Genomic DNA, 10,704 nt, shown 5'->3' on the forward strand with positions numbered 1-10,704 from the left:
GGGCTGCCTCGGGAAAGGCGTTTGTGAGAGCGGTGGCCGAGCGCTCTCCTCCTCCGAACCGTCATGGCACAGGGCAAGGGAGAGGCACTGGGTGCTCTCCTTGAACCCGAGGGGGACTGCTGCTCTTCGGCATCCCTCCCTCCCCGGGCTGGTGGTGTGCGCGCCTGCTGATGGCCGGAGTGCAGCCTGACAGTGAAACAGTGCAGCTGATCCCTGGGGATGATTTCAACCCCTTTTGTTTTTTTCGAGCCCAACACAGGGCGGGCGTGTGCATGCCCGAGGCAGTGAGCCCGTACTCGGCGAGCACGAGTTACGTCCGGGAACCAGGAGCCCCTCGTCTGAAAGGTGCTCGAGGCCACGGGTGGGGCACCCATCCCTCGGCAGGGGGTTGGGGCCGGCTGATCTTTAAGGTCTCTTCCAACCTAAGCCGCCCCGTGCAAGGCGCGGACCGCTCGCAGGCTCCGCTGGAATTTCCTCCCGTCTGTGCCACCTAGTGCCCGGCGCCAGAACTGGGGCTGCCCCTGCCCCCTCGGTGCTGGGCCGGGCTCTGGGTGCCGGCAGGACCCACCCCGAGCTGCCGCACGGAACAGCCCTGGGGCTGCAGGTAGGAGCGCGGCACGAACTTTGTTGGGGGGGGGGGGCTGCAGGTGAGGTCCGGCTGAGCGCTGGGAGATGCAGGCGGGGAGAGGAGGGCCTGGGGCTCGGGGGAACCCCCCTCCCCTCGTTGCTCTGTAGGCATTTCCGTGCTTGTGATGTTTTGGCGGACGAGAACGCGCTGACCTCTGTCAAAGCGGAGCTCTTTTTGGATGGATTTCAGCGCCGCTCCAAGGGGAGCGACAGCGAGCTTTGCTTAGGGGGACACCGTAGGCAGGGCGCTGGTTTTTGTGTCGGCGCAGTTTGTTGGGCATAATTTTTTGTGTTAATGCTGTTTCTTAGCGAGTTCCTCACGTGGAGCTGCTTTTCAAGCAGCGTGTGCAGCTGGTGCTCGTTTTGCAAGCTTTGGTTCTTAACTCAGACCTCTTGATCCTTTTCGGAGAAATACTGCCTCTCCATACAGACCCGGTTCATTTTCTAAGCTCTAAATGGGATGGGATGGAGCAGGAGCTGACAGCACCTTGCTTGCTTCTCAGTGCGTTGTTTCTTTCCCCACCAGTGTGTGTAAGAGGTTTAGTGGTGGTGAAAAGAGCTATTAACTCCGATTGACCAATACACACCTCCTCCTTCCACTACAAAGTTCCTTCTGCTCTTATTCACACAGTTTCACAACATTTCAAGCTCTCCACGAGCCTCTCGGAGCTCTCCTGATGTCCTTTGTGATCTCCATGCATTGTATGCAGCTGTTTCCTTACTGGGCCACGAGTGCCTGGCACCCATAGGGTGCTGACCTGGTTGCTCATTCCGGCCTCACCACTTTTATTGGCCATTATCTGGTATTACTTCCCAGAATTTCTTACCTGTAGCTTCGAGGAAACAGCAATAAAGCTGTTCAAGGAGCAGATGGACATATCCTGGGTCTGTTGATCACATCCAGGAGGCTGTGAGCTTTGCTTCTCTTTGTCTTGAGCTGTGGCCGCTGCTTTGCCCCTCCAGGTGAGGTCTCAGGGGCATGTCTTGCTGCTTCTGAAATGCAGATTTTCCCGCTCTTCTTTTTTTTATCTCGGTGCTTATGTAATCCTGATTACTTAGGAAGTCCCAGTATCTTTCCTTGGAAAAGCAGATTGGCGCAACAGCTTCTGACAGTGTTGGGATGGCTCAATAGTTTCCATGTTGGAATGTTTGAGGCTTTCTTGGGGCTACTATTGATTGTGGCACATTATTGCTTCTGAAAGGGCTGATCTTTGAAACCAGGGCTCCAGGAAGCCATTTAGGGATGTGTTTGCATCCTGCTGAGCACTGAAACTCTGGGGACTGCAGTGGGAAGGAAACTCCAGCTTGAAACAGTGGCACTGTTTATCTGCTTTCCTCAGCCATCTTCCTGGAGGTGGCATTTCCCCAAAGCATCCCAACAGCAGTGGCAGGCTGCTGCTTGTGTCCAGCCCCGACTTGCCTGGAGACCGATTGGTGCCAGCTGTGCTCTGGCAAGCTCTGTGCCTGCAGCCCCAGCTGTGCTCTGCGTGGTGCTCCCACACCTGAAGTTGCTCTCTCCCCAGGTGGAGCAGTGCAAGGACACAGGGCAGGTTTCCCAGTGATCTTCTGGCTTCTCACAGATCTTTAAGCTCCTCTGCTGCTGTCCCTCTGCTCTCCGGGCTTCAGTATCCCTTGGGGCTTCACATCTTCCCCTGCACAACTCCCTCCCTAGCCTGGAGGTGTGCCACAGCCTATAGGTGTGTTTGTGCGTGTGTTGGGGGATGGGGGACAGCAAGAACACTTCCCTTTGTCCTAAGAGCCCCTTTACAAACAGGGCAGCACAAACCACGCGCGAGGAAACAGAAGGCAGTGTGCTTTATTACCAATCCAGTGGGAACTGGAGTCAGCCCCTTTCCCTCCCCAGTCCCAGGTTCACTCTGTCCCTGTCCTGTGCAGGGTTGGTGTGGCTGTAACCTGGGAACGTTTGGTGCTGGGGAGGTGCTGACCTTATGGCTGTGGCTGGCCTGTCTGGTCAGAGCGGTGTGGGTAAGGGGATGGCTGTGCTCCCAGCTCCCCTGACGCGTGTCCCAGCTTTAATTACAATGACACTGCTGTTAATTAGCAGCTCAGAAACTCTGAGTGTGATTTTCATAACCCGAGAGTTATGCAGTTTGTCCTTTCTGGAAGAGACGCTCTGCAAATGAAACTGTAATTAAGAAGCACACACACACAGGGCGAATGCTGACTGCTGTGTGCATCTTTGAGCCTGACCTGGCACAGGGGCCCTCCTTTGGAGCTGGTGATGGAGCTCCTGTGGGACCGCTGTGTGAAACAGGCAGGATTTGGCTCATTTGTGGGTCTCTTCCCAATCCCTGCAGCTCTCCTTTGATATCATGTTGTTCCTTGATAAGGATGGGTCTCCTGAGTGTCATCTCCCCGTTGCGTTTTGTTCCTGCCGCCGTTGTGTTTCCGTGCCCTTGCCAGTGATCCCAAATTAGCTGCAGCCTGGGGGATCTGTGTGCTTCAGGGAGGCAGGAAGCCCTTTCATGAGCAGCCAGCGCTTCTGGGAGCCACAGATCTGAGCAGCCAGACTGAGCCTGGGGCTCCTGCACTCTGCCTACTCTGCCCTGCTCCTTCCTGCTCTTTTTTCATTCAATGCACTGTGTCTGCCCAGCCTGCCCTGCTGTGCCTGGAGGTCAAAGTTTACTTCTGCCCCTAGGAGCTCTCCCAGGGGAACGGACTTTCCCCCTCTCTCCCCATGACACGCAGGGCTGATCTCATCTGCAGATCATCCCTTTGCAGATCATCTGATCATACATGGGAGGAGAGGGCGAAGGGAGGCATGGCAGCAGTCAGGAAGCACATCGCTCCCCGTGTGCCAGAGAGCTGTGGGGTGTCCCCAACATCTGGGGGACAGAAGAAAGGCAACAAGGGGCCTGGAGAGGGGGGGGGGGACTTGGTGCTCGCTGCCTGTGCTCAGTGTGACCAGCTGCTGCAGCTCTCATCATGTAATGTTTGTTTGTGGTACCCTTTGTCCTGACCTGTATCTTTGGGAGCCAGGTGGTGGTTTCCCATCTGTTGCGTGGAAGCAGCTTGCTCCCTCGTGTGCCGCTGTGCCGTGCTGTGCAGGTGTTGCTGGCCTGCCATGGTGGCAAAGTGCAGCCGTGCCACGATGTGGAAACAAACAAAGCCTTCCCCAGAGATCCAGCTGTGACATGGTAAAGGGATCCCAGAACATCCCACCCGCAGGCCTACGTTATGCTCTGCCTGGAGGAGGAGATGCTGTGAGCACCAAACCGCACTGATACAGAAGCCCTGTGGACAGCATCCCATCCCTCTGGCTTCATGCTGTGATTGTAGGCCCCTACTGTTCTCTTTTAGGAAGAGATTCTTTGACTCTGCCTTGTAAGAAAGCAATGGGAAAAGGAGCTTCTCATACGATCCCCCACTGCAGGGCTGGGCCTCGGTCAGGCTTTGTGCACACTCAGGAATATGTCTGAGCCTCACAGCCCTGAGCTCTGCTGGTCCTTGGGCAGAATGGAAAGCAGATTTGTGGAGTTCTGTGTGGCAGACCTTGGATTTTCCTGGGAAAACGTCCTCCTCACTTTGGTTAGAGTTTAACAGCAATTAGTCACCCAACAACTTTCTGTAATTGGAAGTTTTCCATTAAGTAGTTCAAACAATTCAAACTTCTCAGCTCCTCCACTGCAGTGTGTGATCTGCTGTCATTTTTCAGGAGGTACCTTCATGTTTTATTCATTTCCTGTTTACAGCGGGAGAGAAACCAAAGCTATGAGAAACAGAGCAAACAAGAGCCCACATAGCTGCAGGCACCGCGTGGTTAGATCGCTGTCAGCCCCTGCTCTTGTCACCTCCAGCTGCGTCTGGGTTTAGAGTATGTGCTGGATAGGTGACAGAAGAGCAGTGATGTCTGGCAGCATGCTGAAGGGGATCTGGGAGAACATTCCTGGTTCCAGCCCTGGGAGGGATTGTCTCTGTTCTTCTGTCTCTTAATGCAGGGATGTGAATGCTTTTCTCATCCGAGCCCATGAGGCTCCCTGACAGTAACTTAAAAATGCTGTGAAGTTGAAGGCTTCTTTTGTAGTGATAAGAATGTGGTGGTCTGCACAGGTTGTGGTGGTTGGGAGCATTGTGCTTTCACCCCAGCAGGCAGGTCAGCAGCACCCAGCACCTTGCTGGCTCTGCCCAGGTGAGGTGGGGGAGAGAATCAGAAAGGCAGAAGTGCAGGAACTCAAGGGTTAGGATCAAGCCAAGGATCCCAAAAAGTGACAAAACAAGAGGGAATATTTTTAGATCACATTTCTGTAAGTTATGGTCTTCCATATGTCACAAAAAAAAACATCTTAGATGTGAAGGGAAAAAAAAAGGTTATAAAAAAAAATATTATGCAGCTTTCCCAGAAGTTAAGTTTTGTTTTGGTTCACTTTGTACCTGTTTTGGTTCCTATGACACTAAAACAAAGCAGCCACAAGTCTTTAAGGTCAATGAGATTTGGACCATGACTTGGCATATGGGACCGTGCTTTAAGTGTTTGGAATAGTTCCCTTCCTTATGCTGGCATGGTGTCATGGGAACGGGATGGGGGGGAATCTCTGACTGGAAGCGAACTTACTAACTAATTAAACTAACTAAACTAAATAGGGAAGGAGAAAAAGGAACATAATTCCCTGTCCAATTGCACAAGCAGCTCTTCTTGCGAGAGTCATTTGTATGTCTTCCTTCCCCACCCAGACATACTAACTGGCTGTGGAGGATCCTGTTGGTGTGGGATTTTGATGGAATGAGCTTGGCATTTGTTTGGCTGCTGTTGCATGAAGCTGGTGTCATCGTTGGCGAGTGATGGAAACTCTGTGGCTTCTACTCTGTGACGCCCTAGAGCAGCTCTTGCCTTTTCTGGTTGTCTCAGCTGAGAAGATACTTGCATCACTGTTGGACCTGGCATCTCCTGCTACACAGCTGTAGCAGGGATACTCAGCTAGTGGCATATGAGCTCCGAGTTGGTCAGACTCTATCCTTATGTGCATTCAACCAAACCCTTCAGTGAAAGACTGAAAAACAGTAATGACGGAAGTTGAAAATGATTTCTTTTTTTCCTTTGGAGAGCAATGGTACATCCTTGAGAGATTTCCTCTCCATTCAGAGGCTGCAAGACTTCCTCTGGTGGAGAAGGGCAGGATGTACCTCTCAAGAGCTTCCCAGGTCAGTGGCCAGGACAGTCCCTTTTACGTGATAAACGTTCCCTCACCTCCACAGGGCTCCCAGCCCTCTGGCCCTGAGTTGGGCAGTGCTCCAGCATCAGCTAACTGGGGAGAATGCAGGAGTGGGTCTGGTGGCAGTGATGCTGTAACACAGGGAGCATCCTTGCTACCAGAGCTTGTGCCATGGGCAAAGCCAGCAACTGGCAGGGCATTGTTTGGTGCGTGAAGGAATGACTGCCAGTACAGATACACTCCTGGGACCCAACATCAAACTATTGTCCTCATTCAAGTCTAATCTTCCCTTGCTCTCCACCCTGTTTGCTGTTCCGCTTAGCATGAGAAAGTACAGCATGGAAAGTGTCTGATCACTGTTCCCAGCTTGCCCCATGAGCCAGCAGTTCTTCAGGGGGTGGGGGGCAGGGACTGTGCCTTTACTGCCTGAAAATATGACTTCATTACATCACCTCCTTGTCTGACCACTCCCATATATAAAGTCTTGCTACCACTCAGCTTTTGAAATCCTTGCTTCTGGGAACCTGTGGCAGAGAACCCTGGAGGAATAAGAGGCAAGAGAGTAGGGCAGAAGTGCCTTCCTCTGGTGTTGCCAGCAGAAAGTGAACTGAATCCAGGGAGATCAGAGCTTTCCAAGTAGTGAGTAAACAGCGTGATTTTATCGTATTGTCTTCATATTTTGGTTGGACTGGGGCATGAAATGGAGGAGTTGTTTCTTTCCCTATGTTACATCTTTCCTGCTCTTTAGTCATGCTTTAGGAAGGGTGTTTCACGAGCCTTCCATCTCAGGTTTGTAGAGTGTTTCTCTTCTGTAGGGATTGCCGAGTCTCAGTTTACTTCAGTGACTTTGGCTTCTCTCCAATTACCTCCATATTATAAATACCAGGTGTCAGAGTCTTTATCTGTTTTGCAAGTACAACTTAATTTACAACACTGGGCAAGCTTTTTAACTTCTGTGTGGCATCTTCAACTCTTGAAGATGCCCTGTCTACAACCAGCTTGCTTAGGGTCTTCATTCCTAATTGAGATGTAAGAGTTTTGAGGTGAAGTTGATTTTTAGGGTCATGAAACTGAGTTGCAATTTCCCATGGTTTTATCTGCAGTGTGAGTGGACGTCAAGCAATGACAAGTTTTCCTAACAGATAGCAAAGAGGAAGGCTGGGAGGCAGGTGCAGAGCCAGAAGGGTGCAGGTACTGTGGATTGGTACTGGGAGTTACTTCCAGAAGCAGAATGTGGGGGAGACTTCCAGCTCAGGAGCTGGGGAGAGAACTGAGCTATCAAGGGCAACTTTGTGTGTAAAGGAACAGATTCTGCCCAGAAAAACAAATATTTAGACATCTGAGGGACCAGAACAGTGCCTAGGAGACTGTGTGCTCATTGCCAAAACAAATGGCCCTCTCAGACATGTAAGTGGACATCAAAGACCAGGTCTTTGTTATTCAAAACAGCTCCACCACGATCCATCTCATTTATTTGTAAAGCCTTTATTTAGCAAAAGTGAGTGAATCTGAGCAGGTAGTATGATTTTTATTTATTTCCTATTGGAAGCTGAGCTGTCCTCTGAGTTCCACTGAAGTCTGTGGAAATCTCTTTAGTGAATGCAAGACCTTAAGACCTTTTATTTCTGTTTGTTTTTTTTTATTTTTATTTTTTGGAACCTGTATTTTTTTTTCCTGCTCAGATGCTCTACAGTCAATAGTTACTTAATATATCAATAATAGTAAACAAGCCCTCTGCAAAGGTCTAAGAAAGTCCAAACTTCAGCTATGATCTGCGCACCTCACCTTAGTGTACATGCAAAGGGCAGGCTATACTGAGAAACTATTCTAAGTATTCTAAGAAACCTCTGCCCTGGAGAGCATCATATTTTTGCCTTTTCATTTTCCCCTTTCCCACACTTCAGTATTTCTCTGCTGTTCTGCCTGCCTCCTTCACTCTCCCTTCCTCCATTTTCCATTTCATCGCTTTAGAGATTTGTCTTTCTCCTGTTACTCCACCTTCTTTCCTCCTTTCTTCTTTCATTAGCTCTCTCCACTGTTTTGTTTCAGTATGGTGAGGTCGAGTGAAGCTGTGTCACACTGCTGAGCTGATCACCAGCTACTGCAGGAAAGGCAGATCTGGCAGCAGGAACACGGCAGAGCCTTTGGTGGCCCAACAGAAAGGCTTTGCAAAGATGAAAGGGCTTCATAAAGCTGATAAATAAATGGTGCAGATTCGTCTTGGGAAGTGGAGTTTGATATAAAATTTGGGAGTATTGACTGAGTGTAGGTGGTGGTCGATAAATTTATCAGTGAGGAAAGGTAATAAAGGAAGATCCTTGAACCGAGAACAGTTGCAGTTTTCAGTAGGGAGGAACCGGAATGTTTGCATCAATTGTGAGATAGGAATTAAGTTTTAATGACCTGGTCCTTGTTCCTGTCATTGTGTACAGCTTTGATATATGGAGTTATTGTAGAAAGACATAGACCAACTTGAACAGAAAATAGGAAATAACGTCCTTTATTATCCAAATCAAGAATGTACTCTTGAAGAAATGAAACCACTTCCATATTTCCATCCTCTTTATTTGGCTACAAGATGACACGATGCAAAGAAAGGTCAGGAAATATCTTTTTGCACTGACCCTTCTTATAACCTAAGCCTAATTCTACATGTTACAATGACTGTCATAATCCATTTGGGTACCTCATACCAGTTCCTAATTATAAGTTCATTTAGATTTATCTCCCTTCTGCATCTCGAGTATCGTAAGGATCGTAATGACTTCATGAAAATCAGAATCCATTGGGATCTTTATTTTCTTAACGTTGCCAGTGGCGTGATTCCATGATGTCAGAGAAGTACAACTTCAACAGGCTTTATCAAAGCTTTCCCTCTTTAAACATCTCTCAGTGGTCTTGCTTAGTGGGAAGCAGTCTTACACGCAACTAATACGTGTTACTGGGTACCCAGAACCTCTCTGATTCTTGCACTGGAATAGTAATGGAATGCAGTGTTCTGTTAGAGGAGAAAGATGTCCTCATGAAAGAGATGCTAACCTGCAGAATGAGGGTATCTCATAACAACTTCCAGTGATGTGTTCATTAAAGTAGTAGGAATTTGAAAGCTTGGATTGTGTGTTCCACAATAAAAAGCAGAAGTCTAAATAGGAGACTCAATTACATGATTAATGTGGTCAGCTGTTGCTGGTATCATTTCCTGACATTCTTATGGCAAAATCAGTAAGTGGTGAGGGAAGAAGCAAAATGAGAAAGCACCCAGAAGTGCCTTCATGCTTCCTGATGCTTTTCAGTGTCTGCAAGTTGCACAGCAAGGGCTGTGAAGGTACGGCTTCATACACTGACAAGTGTGGTCCTTCAGAGGAAGAGACAGAGATTTCACTCTGCTGTTCACATTTCAACAGTACCCACTGATTTTTAGAGAACAAGACGGTCACATCATGAGCATTGTAATCAGAAAGGGATAGCAAGCCCTGCAGAAGGTACTTTTTTCTTTTTTTTTTTTTTGTAATGAACTTCCATGAACCATGCCATTTCTGTTTGAGGTGTGGCTCTGCTGCTTATTCATAGCAGGACAATCTGTTGGATTAATGACTATACAGAGATATGTGACTTTCCCAAAACCAGATGCATTTGAAATGCCATAGCTGTAGTGCAACCTGTGTACAGCAAACTGTTCACCTGTCAGAACCAGAAGAACTATCTTCAGATTACTTAACATCCTCTGACCCCATCTTCAACTCTCCCACGTGTACATAAGTGAAAGAGTAACTTGCTGAGGAATGTCCAGCCTGTTCCAACTCCATGCTGGTGAGAACATGCCACAGGAAAAGACTGCATCACCCTTGAAGAAAGCCACAGGACTTGACTTTCAGTAATGGGGCAAAGAGTTAAAGTTCTTTTCCCTGCCCCTTCATTTAGGTGCTAAGGACTGAAAGTATGTTTTGTTTTGTTTGGGGCAAAGAGCAAATATCTTCCCATGCAATCTGCTTTGTTGTTTTGCTTTGTTTTGTTGCTCGTGTTGCAATCTTTCCCGTGAAGTGCCACGAGGCTCACATCAGCACATTAGGTACAGTGAGAGCAGCATGTGTTACTAGCTGAGTAAGGCCTGGGCTATGAATACGTACTTCAAACTGGCCAGTAGGATCTGCAGGTTCCTGAGCCTTCAGAGTGCTTCCCGTGCCAGTACCTGCTTTCCTGATCGCTTCTATTCTGCTCAAGATCTGTTGGGCAATAGTTGAAGGGACCTGCCCTCTTTAGAGGGGCATTAGAAAGTCCTTTTTAAAAGATGAGCCCACGCTAACTCCATTCCAAACGTCTCAAGGCTGGAATGCTCATGTTTTATAACAAGAATTGGAGTTGAAAGGAGATGTAGTTTTAAGTAGAGGAACTACGGCTTGGGTTCCCAAAGCTTTTTTTACTCTTGGTGCTAAGACAAACCTTGTTCATTATTCATTGTAGTATAGGCACCATTCCTCTGATGTAAGTAAGGATCCAGCACGTCAAAGGTTGGAGCAGCATGGAGGAACTGGACAGGTCTGGAGTTGAGACATTAAACTGTTGATCCTGGTGGGTTAAAAGATAGCATCTAGCAGTGCTACCTGGCATCCAAGCAGACTTTGCTTCATCCAGTGTTTGCAGGACAGCCTGCTGACTAAAAAAGCAGCTTAGGATGCACAGGCTTGGAGCCCTGCTGTGCCCAAGTTTCAGGCAAGCTGTGATTTGTCTGTGCTGGATTGTGTTCTGGATGGGCATTCATCTCTCATGTTCAAGCTGGCTCTAAGGTGCCTAGTAAAACATGTACAGCAGCAGAGAGATAAGCTTTCATTGCTGAGTAATCAAGAGTCCAAGGGCAGATACTGCACCTTGAATTTGGGTTACTGCTGGGGTTTATGCTATACTGCTC

Source organism: Cyrtonyx montezumae, unplaced genomic scaffold, assembly GCF_038088225.1.
Source record: "Cyrtonyx montezumae isolate F1298 unplaced genomic scaffold, pur_monq_1.0 scaffold_23, whole genome shotgun sequence".
Lineage (NCBI taxonomy): Eukaryota > Metazoa > Chordata > Aves > Galliformes > Odontophoridae > Cyrtonyx > Cyrtonyx montezumae.